We start from the raw sequence: 15,289 nt of genomic DNA, 5'->3' as shown, positions 1-15,289 counted from the left end.
CAAGGAGCCATCAAGTGGCAACCTCCAGCCATGTACATTCACATAACAAATCTGACCCTGACCCCAGAAGGGCACGGATGTGTATAAGGTTCATGGGTGGTGCAGTGCATCCAGGCTGGCGGAAGTCAGGACAGTGGTCTCCCCTGGCCGGGTGACAGGAGACATTGCTGGAATGTGGCCCATCCCATCTGTTGAGCTGGGTGTTGGCCGTGTGAACATTTGGAGCTGGACACTGGCTGAGTGTGCCTTGAAGACTTCCAAGAGGGAATGGATGTGTTTTCCCGTGCTCTCAGGCGGGACACTGGTAGGGATGGGTCATTGTCAATGAGGGATGTGTGGTGGCTCTTGCAAGGGGGGAATGGAGGGCTGAGTGTCCCTGAAAAGATAGGCAAGAGCTAATGAAGTGGACAGCAGGTGAAGAGGCTGTGTGAAGAGAGCATTAGGGGGACTGGGCCGTGTGTGCCAATGCCCCAGGGTTTCAGGGCCAGTGGGTCTGGCCTGTGTCCATGAGGGGCACAGCAGTGGCCACAGGTGGGCCCGTGCACCAGAAAGGACAGTCATCTTTCTTCCAAGAGTGATGGAAACCCCTGAGGTGCTTTAAGCAGATGTGTGTGTGCACGTGTGTGGCTTTGGACCCTTAGGGTAGGCTCTGAGCCCTGGGTTCCCCTCTCCACCCCTCCCTGCAGGGCTGGTTCCCTTGGGTGGGGACCCCTGAGTGGCTGGGGCCTTATGTGCCTCACCCAGCCCGCCTCAGTCCCGGGTCCCCTCACCCCTCCGTGGTCCTGTTGTCCCTTCCTCCCTTGGGGTGGCATCGCCAAGTCGGGCACAGGGCTGTCCTGTCTTGTTTAGTGCTTGTCAGTTCTGTCTCCTCCCTGGGGTCTCAGCAAACATCTATCACTATTTTACCCTTTGAAGCTTTCTGGAAAAGGTCTTAGAAAGCAGAGTGACATTTCAAACAGGGAAGCCCAGAGGCTCTTCTGTCCCCAAAGCCCAGTGCCCTTTCCCAGAGGAAACAACTCTGGCCAGTTTTATGGGCACCTTTATGGAGATACTTCACACACACACACACACACACACACACACACACACACACACACACACACGTTCTTCCCCCACAAGTAGCGTCCCATCCTACTGAGTGCTCTGCCCTTCATCTATGGGTCCTAGCCGTATGCACCGGGCTATTTCATATCAACACAGAACCTTCTCACTTCTTTGGAAAATGTGTCCTGGGGCTGGGGCTGGGGCTCAGTGGTGAGCACTTGCCTAACATGCCTGAGGCCCTGGGCTCCATCCCCAGCTGTTATGGCCCCCAAAGGCTCAAGTGTTTGGGAGATGATTAGGTCATGAGTGCTATACTCATGGGTCGATTAATCCACTGAACAGTTTATAGCTAAATATGCTGTCAGAAGGCAGAGTCTGGCAGGGAGAGGCCGTCACTGGGTGCGTGGCCTGGAAGGGTGGCCTTCCTCACCCAGCTCCTCTCCTCTCTCTGCTTCCTGACTGCCATGCCCTGAGTAGCTGTCCTCCGCCAGGCCCTTCCACCATGCTGGCTCTGGTTTTCTTTTCAGTACTGGGGATCGAACTGGGGTCCTTGTGCTTGCGAAGCAGGTGGCAAAACCACTGAGCTAAATCCCCGGCCCGCTGGTTCTATTTTTAAGCCTGTGGAACATGGATCAAGACTTCTGACCTGTGAGCCCAAATAAACCTGTCCTTTAACTTGCACATGTTGGGTATTTTATTCCAATGCCAAGGAAAGTGATTAAGACACCAGCAAGCACTGAAGAAAAATGTTCGGGAGCCCTGCACTGCACAGACACACTGCCCAGTGTGGACAGTCCCTGTGGGGGAGGCTGAGATGTTTCTCTGTCCTTGGCTTGCACTGCCAGCCTGTCCTGAGCTCTATGTTCAGGTCCACCACACCTGCTGGTGAGCTTCTTAGACAGCAGCGTTGGGAGGAAGACACACACAGTTGCAGGTGGACAGATGGAGCCACATCTCCCTGAAATGGGGCTGTGGCATCTGCTCATTGAAGCCACCTCATGAAACAGTGATCATCACCTCTGATACCGACCTCATAGGTGAAATGGCATCTGGTGCCCTAGTGATATTGGGTAGTACACTTGACAATGAACTTTTAACATAGTTGGGAGCTTCTTGCTTCCTCTCCAGTGTGCCATGTGCTCCTGGTTGTCCTCCATTTTCGATTGCGGTTTCCATTGTTTCTTAGTGATTTATGAGAACTCTTTACATACTAAGGACATTGTTTCTCAGACCATCGCCTCTCATCTCTCATTACTGCCTATTCAGGAAGCTGGCAGCTTCCTACAGCCACTATTGTCTCATACAATCCCATGAACAGATGCTGGGGTCCCTTTCCAGTATTGGGGACTTGGGAGTGTGTCAGAGCCAATGCTATAGCGTCTGGATCTCCAGTCATCTCTCAGAAAGATCTCACTGGCAACTTGAGTTCTAGCCTTCAGCCACAGCTTTTGGCAGTGAGAAATGTTTATGCTGAATCTCACTCCCATGCTGGGACCTGGGCCTGGGACTCTGTCAAAGGTCTGGCTGGACTGGGATTCCTGGGATCCCTGGTTGATTTTCCCTGCCCTGTGTGGCCTGTCCTGCGTGGGGACACTCAGCCCTGTGCCCCATCCTGGCTGTCCTGGGCTGAGAACTGTAGATCACAGCCCAGAGCACCCCATTTTACTCTTCAGGTGCAGGGAAGGGGCCGGGCATCTGTTTCAGCCTGGATGCAGGGCTCAAGCTAGTGCGCACTGAGGATTCCAGCTAGTGAGGGACAAGGGAGGTGTCCAGGGGATGGGGCCTCAAGATAGACCCCTTGGGGTTGTATAGTGAGGGAGCAGAGCGCTGGAGAACAAATGTCATTAGCATCATCCTTCCTTGAGGCCAGGTGGGGCCTTGTGTTCCCAGGGCCCACACCAGCGAGCTGCTCCGTGGGCCCTGGGATGGGGGTGCTGGGTGCAACCTCTAGGTATGTCCACCAGGTGGCGCCCATCAGCAAGGAGAATTCTCCACAGGAGGTCACAGGCATACACTGGTTTGGGGAGGAAGGTGGGGTTTTGTGTGTGTGTGTGGGGGGTGTGTGTGGGTGTGTGTGTGTGCGCGTGCACGTGTTCCAACTTTCTTAAACCCAAACCTAACAAATCAGGCAAGTGTAAAAGGAAACGGGGCAGATTGGGTGGTCCGAGAGGGCAGGGTAATTAGAGACCTCCAGGAGGGGAGTAGGGCCGGGCTACAGATGTCTTTAGGCAGCAAGGATGGTAGGGGCAAAGGCTGGTGCAGAGGCACCCAGGATGAGAAAGGAAGCAGGGTGGGGAGAGGCGGGGGCTGCAGCAGATAAGATGGATCACCACAAGGGTGGCTCTGAGGCACGTTCTCCTTTTGAAGTGAGACCCTGAGAAGCCCTCTGTCCTGGACACGTGGATTCTGTTTTCTTGGCCACTGGACGGGTGGTGCAGAGACAAAGGGTTCCCTCCCCAGCCCCATCTGCTTCTCTCTCTCTCTCTCTCTCTCTCCCTCTTTCTGTCCAGCCGCCTGGCCAAGCTGATAGGACTCGGCTCTCACCTGTCACACTGCATGCTCCCTGCCTCCTCTTATCCCTCTCATCCACATCGCAGGAACCAGGCCTGCGTCTTTGAGAAAAAGTCATTTATTTTCTAATTTAAAAAGACGATGGGCATGAAGCAAGGGCGGCTGCAGCCCTGGCAGCAGGGCTGGATGTGGCCGGGAGGGCTTCGTCCCTGGAGGGAGGGGCAGAAGACCCCACCCCACTCCTGGGCCTGTTTGAATGCAGGGTCTGCTCAGCAGGGAGCTGACACTGTTGTGGGAGGGGTCCCGTGTCTGTATCCCCTGCTTGTCCATCCAGGACGATCTAATTCTGGTGTAAATCCTGGGAGCCCATCATCCATGCAGACTCCTCTCTCTCCCTCCTGCTGCGCTTGCACCCCAACAGCTCTTGCTCCTCGGTGTAAACAGAAATCGTGCCTAGGGCCAGCTCCGCCTCTGGTCGCCACGTGCTCCTGTGGGGGCCTCAGAGATGGCTGAGCCCCAGCTCTGTCCCCAGGAGACTCTCCCAGCAGGAAGGTCTGGCCCCAGTGGCACAAAACGAGGGCTCAGCAGCAGGAGGCTGCTTCCAGGTGAGCGAGAGCACAGCATGCTGGGAGGTGCAGGTCCCAAGGTGGGGATGAGGTCCAGAAGGTGGCTGTGGAGCTGGCCAGAGATGCCACCCCTCATGAGTCTGCCCTGCCCTGACTCTGGTTGGTCCTGCATGGGTCACCTGTCCAGCCCTGAGCTAAGCACGGTGGCCTGGGGAGTGTGGGGCTGCACCAGTGTCACAAGGCTCTCACTGGGCACCAGAAGCTGGGGCTGGAGGCAGGGTGGGGACCTGCAGACTTTTCTCTTGCTCTGTGTACCCATTTCCCCTGTGGTCTGCCTTCCTGCCTATACCACCCTCTGCTTCATTTCTGATGCCTCAGCTGTGTCCCATGCTGCCCTTGGATCCAAGCTCTGTGTGGCTCCTGGAACCCCACTGCCCACTGTCCTGTGCCCTGAAATGACCAACTTGACCAAGCCTACATTGAATGTTCACCCCAAGGAAGGCTCTATCAATCACCCTCTGGGTTGTCAGGGACAAAAGCCCAACTCAAGCTGGTTTAAGCAAAAGATTATGGAGATGGATCAGGCACTGCAGGATCTAGGGATCAAACAAGATTTTAGAGTCTCAGTGTGGCTCTGTTTCTTAGCTCTGCCTTCTCTGGGGTTTTCATCCATGCATCCATCCATGCATCCACACATGTGTGCATCCATCCATCTCTCCTCCAGTGGGAGCAAAGATGGCTGCTGTGGGGGATTCAGGAGGCAACGCAGGCTCCTCCTCACTGTAGGACTTAGAAAGGGTGTCCATCAGCAGAGGATCACACCGCTGGAGGGGACTGCTTTGTCTTAGGGCACACCTCTCCTCTTGGTGGCTCAGACCTGGTGATGATGGGTGTGTAGTAAAAGGCTTGGTCACCTTAGCTGACTTGGGGACAACTCCTGCTCCTGTGTTCTCTATTGAGTGGCCCTGACTGTCACTTGTCATTCTGCCCACTCCTCTTCCTCTCTTGTCTTCCACAGGGACTGAATACAAGGCCCCCTTTTTTTGGTACCAGGGATCGAACTCGGGTCCTTGCGCCTGTGCAGCAGCTGGTGAAACCACTGAGCTAAATCCCTGGCCCACAAGGCCCCTTTTAATAAATACTCTCCTGGGCTGGGGATTTAGCTCAGTGGTGTCAAGCCTGCCTCACAAGTGCAAGGTCCTGAGTTTGATTCCCAGTATGGAGGGTGGGGTGGGGTGGGGCAGGAGAAATTAATGAACACTCTCCTTGCTAAAGTCTGTCTCAGAGTCTACTTCTCAAGGGACCCAACTGCTACAAACCCCGAGGAGTGCCTTGTCACCATCTATCTAGCTCAATGACCCTAGAGAAAAGAAAGACCTTTCTTAAAGGTGCTGCAAAAAAGTCCCAGGGGTGGTATTCCTTGCTTCTGATTGGCTCTGCCGGGGTTAAATAACCACCCCCTGAGCCAATCACTGTGGAAAGGAGGATGCGATGCTTGGGTCCCTCAGCCCCTCTGAGATGGGGCCTGAGAAGAGAGTAGGGGTGACTCTCCCAGGGGAAACTGAGATGTTGATAGTGGAGGCAGGAGCCGGAGTGGCCCAGGTACAGGTAGTACCAAGTCCCCACCGGGTGGGAGGGAAAGGAGCTTTTCCTGGTCACCAAAAGAAAAGTGGGTCAATTGCTTCCAGTTTTTTCTTTCTCTCTGTTGCCCCCCACCACCCCGTTTCTCTAGCTGAGGGGCTGTTTTATGCAGGGCATGGCACAGCCAATGATTCTGTCACCGTGGCCTGTTCCTGAGTGGCTGCCAGTGGCCGGGAGGGCCACATCCCAGTGGCAGCTCAGATTCTGCCCCACCAGCCAGGAGACCCCACGGCACCCACTGCATTTCCAGTGCACCTGGATGACATGCACCGAATCAAAACTGACGCTCTAAATGGGCTGATCAATAGCGCCATCTCCCCCCTCACATGGGGGAGGGAAAGCCAATTTATAAAATCCATTTTCCCCTGCATTAGGAAGAACAGGAAGGCCCCAGACGACTTGTCTCTCAGTTGCCCTCAGAGTGGGCAGGTTTTCTCTTCCCAGCTCTGCCCTGGAATTTCTGGGGAGGCAGCACCCCAGGCAGGCACTGGGTGAGGACCACAATGTAGCGAGGGGCCTGTGTCACCTCAGTGCATGGCAGTCACCGTAAGGCTCCTCGCTTGGTTCCTCTGTATGGCCAGGACACCCCCGTGGCCCCAAGCTTGGCTCCACACCCTGCTCACCTGGGGCCGGGGCTGAGTCATCCCCTCTTCTGGCCCCGACAGGGCTTCTTGGTTGCATGGATTGCAGGCTGCTCCCCTCCCCTGGGCTCTGACTGCCTCCCAGGTGGCCTGGAGCACCTCAGTCCCTGCAGATTCCAGTCTGCACTCAGCATCCTCCCTACACTGCCCTCACCTTGAGAACAGCCTTGGCTTCCTCCTCATCACAGAGGCCAGGAACCTGGACACCACTTGAGACTCTCCGTGGGCCACTTGATATTTGTCACTCATCCTGCGTCCCTTGGAGTGGCGCCCCTTTATCTTCCATCTGGCTCCCTTCCCCGTTCCAGAGATGGTCCCCCATGCCCTGGGACCCCAAGTGTGTGCCTCTTCTGGCTCCCACAGCCTCCCAGGCCTTTATCTGTGGCAGAACTGACCCCAGGGCTCCCTGTGGCCTTGGGACAGCCTGCATAGAGCTGCCTGTGGGTCCTGACCTATTCATGGCAGAAGTGGAGCTGGGGCATATCAACCCCAGGCTGCTGGGGAGCTGGGCTGTGTCACTTCCAGTGAGCTCAGCCTCGCTGGCCTCCTGGGGCCTGCGGGAGGGAGATTGTAGCCTCCGGTGACCTGGGGTGGCAGCCACAGTGAGCCTGCAGCCGGCAGGAGCCCCCTGCCCCAGGAGCCCCGGCCCCTGAACTCCCTCCCCAGAACTGGTGTCTGGGTGACCTGACTTCCTGTCCCATCCTGCTCGGCCCCCTACCCCCTGCCTAATTAACGCCTGGAGCAGCCACCCGCTCCTTCTCTCCATCTCATCTCCGACATTTTTCATGTCTAATCCACCGAGGAGATCTCCTGAAGGCTTTGAAGTCTCCGGGCGCACGAATAAAGATGTCACCCTGGCACACGCAGCGCTTCTTAATGAGCACGGGTTTGATGTGGAAGCCCGGAGGAAGCCGCTCCCTCCCACCCCCCACTTCGGCAGGGGGCAGCCAGGAGGGCGGGGGTGGGAGCCCAGGTTGGAAGCCAGAGTGGGCTGGGGCTTCTGAGCTGAAGGGCAGGCAGCGGACCTCTGGTCCCCCTTGGCCTCCTTGGCCCAGGATCCCCATGCCCAGGCGTGCAAATCCGGAGATCTTGACCCGCTGTTGGTCAGGGGAGAATGGGGGGATAAGGGGCCTGCCTAGGGCACCAGGGAGGAGGACAAGGCACTGCTGTGGCCTGGGCGGAGACCGGGGAGGGGTCAGCTTTTGAGAGTAGCCCTGTGTCCCCAGTGCGGCCAACGTGTCCCTGTGGCATGGGTCTGGGTGGCTCTGGCTCCCATCTGACCCTTGGCCTTCGTGTTTGAGGACAAGCGCTGTCACACAAGGTGGCAGCAGGACACAGCTCAGGGTTCATCACCTGATGAGCCTCTTGGACCTCTCTGGGCCCCAGTGTCCCCATCGGGAGGCTGGGGCTGACGGACCCTCGGCTCTGTCTTAGAGGGCGGTTTGAGGCCTAATGGGAGCCACTGTGCCGGGACGAGAATGCAAGGTGTCGCACAGTGGACAGATATTGGTGGACAATGGCCCTGGCTCGCCTCCCTACCTTGGCATCTGCTGGCAGGCTGTGCCCCAGGGTGGCTCTGTGAGTCAGCTGATTGGATGTCGTGGCGTAGAGACACCTCCTGGTACCTCTGGGGATGTCCTCACCATTCCCTGGACCACTGTGGGGACCATGCTGCCCCTGCAGCCAGGACCCCCGGCCGTTCCTTTCCACTCAGTGCTGCAGCTGGCAGCTGAGTGGCGCCTCCAGGCCGGTGTAGACCCCTCTCACAGGGGCTGAGAGGGAGCCCGGAGGGGCACCCGAGGTCACAGGGCACCAGTCAGGGGCTGAGCCAGGCTCACCGTCCGATCGACCAGGGCCCCAGTCAGTCTCATGCTGTCCCCACGGGTGTGCTCAGCCCCTCAGGAGCGGGGTGGGACCACCATCACTTTTTGAGGTGCTTCTGACGTTGGGATGTGGCCGAGCTGACCTTCACCTTGGGGTCTTGAGAGCCAGCAGAGGCTACAGCGAAGCCTGTGCATGGGGTGGTTTTGAGGAGTCCTGAGGCCCGGAGGAAGCTCACATGTGTGGATGTCATGGATGCAGGAGGCAGAGGTGGGAGTGGGGCTTTGAGGCTGCACAGGGGCTGGGGAGCGGGACAGTGGCTGGGGCTCGGCAAGCACAGGGTACGGAGGCTGGAGCCAGCCGCTCTGACCTACGGCTTGTACCAGGCATTGCCCTTTAGCCTCACTCACATCCTCCCAAGGAGCCATGCAGTGCCATTTTACAGAGGAAGCAAAGATCAGAGAGGTTAGGTGACTTGTTGAAGTTGCACAGCGCTGATTTCCTCTCCTTCTTGCCCTGGCCCCCATTTCCCTGTGGGGTAAACTGGGCTCATCTCTCATACAAGCAATTTGGGCTTGACTGCTTGGCTCGGGATCTGTTTCTGGGGGACACTGGGGCCTTAGGCTGTCAGGAGACCCTGGCAGTGACCTTGTGGAGCTGGCACTGATTTACTGGGATGCCTGCCTCCCCCAGTGTGGCTCGGGCTGGGCCCAGCGGCCCCTCAGAACAGCGTGTCCTGCTGGGAGGGCACTGCGGTCCTGGGGCACCTTAGCAGTCATTATCAGGCACCTGCTGCGGTCGTCAGGGGAGAGGTTTCCTTTCTGACAGACATGGACACTGAAGAGTCGGGGGACACTTGGGGCAGGGCTGGGGAGCCCCTGGTGCTCCCTGCCCCGACACCTCCAGTCCCCACGATGCCCGGGATGCCCTGTAGGTCCTGACCAGCTTTCTGCTCTCAGGTCCTGCCGACTCCGGAGACCTGCCGGGGGTCTCGGGCTCTCCGCCGGCCCTCCGCAGGCCTTGCTCATGCCCCGTCCCCAACATACCCTTCCTGCTCCGCCTCGCATACTGCCCTTCTCCCTGCTTTATTCCCCAAATACCCGGTCACTTGTCATTTCCAGAAGGCCCTCCTTGTCCCCACCCCTGGCCTTCTAGCATCCTGCCTTGGCATGCGGGCTTTCAGCTCTCCAGGGAGCTGGGCTTGTTGACTCAGAGGCCACTCAGCATTTCCTGTCTCAGGAACACTGGATTCAGGAAGCCTCTTCCCTTCGGGTTACCAAACGACCACCTGGGCTGATCCTGGGACACCACACAGCCCCTCCTGACCCAGGGACAGCTCTGTGTCCTGGTGGGCACCTGGGATGACTCAGGAGAAGGCAGAGTCCCCAGCCCACACCCTGGTGCTCTGGGTTCTCTGCCCACCTGGGCAGTGAGCCAGGTGCAGGGTCCGGCCACTGGATGAAGTTTCCAGCTGTCCACAGCATCTCCGTGGTGCTGCCCTAGTGTGAGCCATTCAGGGCTTCCAGGTGTGTGACAAAGGCCAGAGTGCAGGGAGAGGATTTGGGGAGCACTGACCTCAAGTTTGAACATATGGGGAGGTGAAGGGCTCTTGAAGATGCACTCAGATGACCCGAAATGGCAAGGCCACTTCTGCAGCAGCAAAACCAACCAAAACACTAAACCCCACACAGACATTATGAGAAGCAGCACAGTAGTATGCTCAGGAACTTTGGAGTCAGACTATGGGGCTCAAATCCAAGCCTTGTAAAAGATTTGCTGTGTGGTCTTGGGTAATGCCCCTAACCTCACTGTGCCTTGCTTTCCTCAGAACTGCAGGATGGGAGCTGCAGGTGCAGCTTAGTGGTGGAACATGAAGCCCTGGGTTAGATCCCCAGCACTGCACAAGAGAGAGGCATAAAATGGAAATAATGGTCATGCCTACCCTACGGTGGGTGTGAGGATTAAATGAGTTAATAATGCATGCTCTAACCCAATGTTTAGAACAGTGCAGTAGTAAACTGTATTACTGTCATCCGGAAAAAGGATAAAGAAACTGGTCCATTTATACCACAGAATACTGTACAATGTTTGAAAAGAATGAGGCAGATCTGTAAGCGTTAATGGAGGTAACAGCTCAGTTTGAGTGTAAAAGAATGTTTCAAATTAATAGTCTAAATCTGTTTCCTGTTGCTGTAACAGAATACTGGAGACCTCATGATTTATGGAGAACAGAGTTTTATTTGGCTTGTGGTTCTGGAGGCTAGGAAGTTCCAAGCAGCATAGTTGCCAGGATTTGGTGAGGATCCTGGGATGCATCATAACACAGTGGAAGAGTGGGAGAGACAAAGCTCAAGGGCTCCCTCAGTTTACAGCAGCCCACTTGCAGTAACTGCATCCCATTCCATGAGCGTGAGAGCAGCCCCTAACCCTGGGGAATCACCCTCGTCTCTCCAGAGCATCGTGATTCCTCCTAACAAGAGTCACCTCTCAGCACCGCTAAACTGGGAAGCAAATTTCAGCTTGGGTTTCGGTGGGAGTGAGTGAACCGTACCCCCACTGCAGCAGGCACACGTCAGACACCGTTTACGATGCCCATGCGCTCCAGATGTGCATGACCAGGACCAGATCTGGGTCTGAACACACAGAGTGCTGTGCTGGTGATGGTTTGTGGGGGTGTGGATAAAGATGGCGGTGGTGGGGTCTGGGAAAGGGATGTCAAATTGGTGGATGGGGGGACTTCGCCTTCTCTGCAACGACCTAATTGTTCACAAGGAGAGTGTCATTACTCACATCTTCAGAAAGAGATAATGACTGTTGGAGAAGGGGCCCGAGAGGTCAGTCCTGCCTGGGAGGACCTGGGCGGGGAATGTACCAGATTCTCCAAGAGGAATTATCAAGTTGGGAAAAACCACTTCTGTATTAAAGAATTACTATAGGGTAACTTAATATTTGGAAAAGTGGAAGAAAATTAGCTACATTTCTTGTAATAGAAGCAGAGGGAAGTATAGCTGAAGAAAATCCTCTAGATGGCTGGGGCTTGGATATGAGAACACACAAACCCCGGGCCACTGGGGCTAAGCGGGGTCCTTGGCAAGCAGCCTGTGTAGGAAGGTGGGGTGGGATCACTGGAGGGGCTGGGGCTGGCCAGGCCTCACAGCTGAGCGCAGGACCCCATCTGGTCTGCCCCGGCCCTGCACTGCACACTGTCCCTGGGGCAGGGAGTGTTGGCCTGGATGCCGAGCACCAGGACTCCACAACCCTCTCTGCCACAAACTTCCTTTGATCATTTTTTATTCTCCGTAATAAGCAGAGCTCCATTTTGCTGAACACTTACAATGTGAGAAACACTTCACGAACTGCATCTCATTAATCTTGCAATAATCCCCGAGCCAGGTCATGGTAGATTGATTGCAGAAATAGATCCAATCAATTCCTCTTCCTTCCCCGCACCCTCGCACCTCTGCCCTGTGGGGTGGAGCCTCCCGGGGAGGGGCAGGATCCACTCCTCCATCCCTGCCCCTGTCCTGGCCTGTCACCTGCTTTGGCGAGTGGAATGTAGCCAAGCCACTGTGCTGGTCCCAAGCCTCTGCCTCCTGAGGCCCTGTCCATTTCCAGTCTTGCTCTTGCACCTTTCTGGCTGATGTGAGAATGGCCCTGGAGGATCAGAGACACTGGCCTGGCCACCATAGTCACAAGACTGAGTTGCTGCACTGGCCAAGCTGCTGGCTGACTGCAAAAGAATAAGTAATATATAGAGAGCTAATTTTTTTTCCCCTTTAAACTCCTCTATGTCTTGGGGGTAGTTTGGTAGGCATCCTGATTTGCACTAATAGACTGGCAAGGAAGCTGCATCTCAGACAGGCTGAGTGGCCCGCGGCGGCCCAGCTGGGCTGGACCCTGGGTGACCACACTCGGAACCATGGACCCACCTGGGGTATGCTGTCTCCTGTGTGGGTTTTGCCTCCAGTGCAGGAATAAGGTTCTACATCCTGTCCTACCTGTTTCTCCCACTACATTTCAAGGCCCCAGGGATAATTCACCTAGGAAGACACTCTGGGGTGACTCCATCAGCCCCCACCCTGCCCCACCCCTCATTTCCATCTTGAGAAAAAGCCCCTGCTTGATTTGGTTCTGCAGGTCAGGCCAGCCCCAGGGAATCAGGTTGGCAGAATACGGGACTTTACTGAGTAATTATAGGATTAGGCATCCCCCTCGAAATTAAATGCTACCTCTTTACCTTCCAGAGAAGAATCCCACCCCCCAGCCGCTACCGTGTAAGTATCTGGTGAATTACTCTACGGAGGTCTCATGGTAATTATGCAAGGAGTCAAAAGCCAGCAATTCTTCCAGTCATTACAACCGAGGAATTAGCTTTCATTGTGTGAGCCTGCCGTGTCACAGCTGAGGGCTGGTGCCCAGTGCTCCTTCCTCCGTCCTCCAGCACAGGGCCAGGCCTCCAGCCTTTCTTTCCAGCTGCCCAAGAGCAGACTCTGAGCAGGAGAGGGCATCTAGGTCACAGCCCAGAGGCACCCTAACCCTCAGGAGGGATGGCTATCCCCTCTGGGCTTCCGGAGACCCCAGGGGGCTGCCCCTTGGCATGGGGACAGCAGGTGTCTACTTCATTCCTGGGCTCCGTCTCCTCTGGGGGTTTTGAGGGCAGAGGCTGCGTCTGACCCATCCCTGCACTCCTGGTGCCTGGCAGAGAGCCTGGCACAGAACGAGTGCCAGCAAATGCTTGTTTAATCAAGAATGAGTGCGCATCAATGAACTTGCAAGTGCCTGATGAGTGATATAATTATTGACAGCCATTCATTCTGAGCATGTTCAGATTACACGCTGACATGTCCCTCAGATGCAGCAGGATGCTGAGAGTGTGGGACTGGGGGTCACTACCTAGATTTAGCTCCTCAAAACTGAGTGCCTATTTTCTGCCTCAGTTTCCCCATCTGTACTAGGATTGGTTGCCACAATTAAATGGATTTGAGCCAGGCTTGGCGGTGCACACCTGTAATCCCAGCACTTGGGAAGCTGAGGCAGGAGGATTGCTTCGAGTTTGAGGCCATCCTGGGTTACATAGTAGTTCAAGGCCAGCCCGGACTACACAGTGAGATCCTCTCTCAAAAACAAAACAAAACACCCCACAAAATGAAACACAGATTTGTACCAGCATCTCACACAGAGCGAGTGCTGAGAAGTGTTTGCTTCCAAGGTGACATGTGCTGTGCCACAGCTGGGTCCTGGTGTGCTCAGCGTGGCGCCTTGAGCCCTCAGTGGTCAGGGTGTGTGTGTGGGGGGCCTGGCAGCACCCTGAGAAGTGAGAGTTGAGGGAGAGGGGAATTAGGTGTGAGATACGTGGGAGGTGGGGCTCGTCACTTTCTCCGTTCAGAGGGACCCAGTGGGCCCAGATCCCCCTGGTTTCGGGCAGAGCCCCTGGCTGAGACCTGGATGCCTCAAGCAGCCCCCAGTGAGACTGCAGGGAGGCTCAGGTCACCACAGCGGCACCAGGCCCGGTGACATTGGTGAGGGTCACAAGGGTGGTGCTGGAGGAAAGGAGGAAAGGAGGGAGATGGGATTTGGGTGGGGAGCAGACCAACAGACTCTGCTCCTGTGAGGCAGGGTCGGGCACACCCAGCTGGGAGCCCCGTCTTGTCTCTGCTGCTCGGTAGTCTTGGGCAGGTGGCCTTGCCTCTCTAAGCCCTGGGGTAAAGAGCCGTGCGGATCTCTTAGGCTGTTGAGAGAATGTAGGCTGCTAAGATGTGCAACCCAGAGAAAACGCTCAGCTGATGCTCTGCAAAATACCAAGGCGCCAGGCATCTCTGCCACCCTCCATGCTCTTCGATCTAACTCATCAGCCGCTCTCCTATCCTCTCTGTTCCTCAGCCCCGCATTGCCCCCTCCTTGGGCATGGAGAAGGGAGCTGCCACCAACTGTGCGGGACAGGCTGTGGCTGGACACCTGGAATCCGGTTCTTCTTTGCCCTTTGGGCCACAGTCCACATCCCCACATGACATGGGTGCCCCCTGGAGCTGGGTGCTGCACAGCCGTGCAGCTGCGGGTCGGCATACTGGTGTGCGTGGGCAGCCAGGGTGGAAGAGGACAGCCTGGCTTTGTCCCAGCCTCCCCTCCCCCGACGCTCACCTGTCCATCTCCCTCCCCTCCTCTCCTCCCTCGCAGGTACGGTTCCGAGCTGCCCGCCTGCCCGCCCGAGGTCTGCGAAGGGCGATCTGAGACTCCCCGCTGGGGCTCGCTTCTTTTCCCTCACCCCTTCTGCCGCTCCATCGCTGTAGCGAGGCCGAGACTCCGACTGAAAGAGGCGGCCGCTCAATTCAAGCTTGCTACAAAGAGAGTATTTTGATGTTTTCATTTCTTTCTAGTTCAATAATTTGAGAAAACACACAGACTCGGTGCTGTTTCCAACAGGCTCTCTACTACTTTTTAAAACTTTGTGTCGGTTAACAGTGTAGAGGGGGTGGGGGGCGACCGCGGGTGGGACCCTGGGGGGGGCACTGCTTGGCTTCTCCCTCTCCTCTTTTCTGCCCTCTGTGGCTTGCTACCCTCGCAAACCAGTGGACGCTCCAAGTCTGCGGAGTCGGTGCAGGCCCAGCTCGGCCACCCGGGAACAAAGACACCCACCGACCTGGTGCGTCTACCCAAAAGGCCTGGCGGGCAGGGCGCTCTCCGCGGTCCTGAAAGGGGCAGGACAAAGGCTTCTTTGGTCTCACGCGAGCGGTAGGCAGGCCTCAGGGTATCTGATGTCCTGAGTCATTCTTTTATTTAGGAGCGGTAGGCGGAACTCCTAAATCAGGACTTCATTGTGCGTGGAACTTGGCACCCATCTTCAAAATGAAGAAACAAGGCCCCTGCCTGGGAGCAGCTCACAACCTTGTGTGGCCAGCCAGCCACGAGTCCAGCAGGGGCGTTGTGACTCACAAATGCCTGGGCCCTGAGGCCTTCCTGGAGGAGGTGATGTCTCCATTGATGACTAGTGATGATTTAGCCAAGTAGAGATGGAGGGAGGAGAGGGAAGGGGGCATAAAAATAATTAAGATGTGTTATGTCCATGCA

Source organism: Heterocephalus glaber, unplaced genomic scaffold, assembly GCF_053883595.1.
Source record: "Heterocephalus glaber isolate CG9 unplaced genomic scaffold, H.glaber_assembly_v1.0 deba00001615, whole genome shotgun sequence".
Taxonomy (NCBI): domain Eukaryota; kingdom Metazoa; phylum Chordata; class Mammalia; order Rodentia; family Bathyergidae; genus Heterocephalus; species Heterocephalus glaber.
This window is presented reverse-complemented; position numbering follows the sequence as displayed.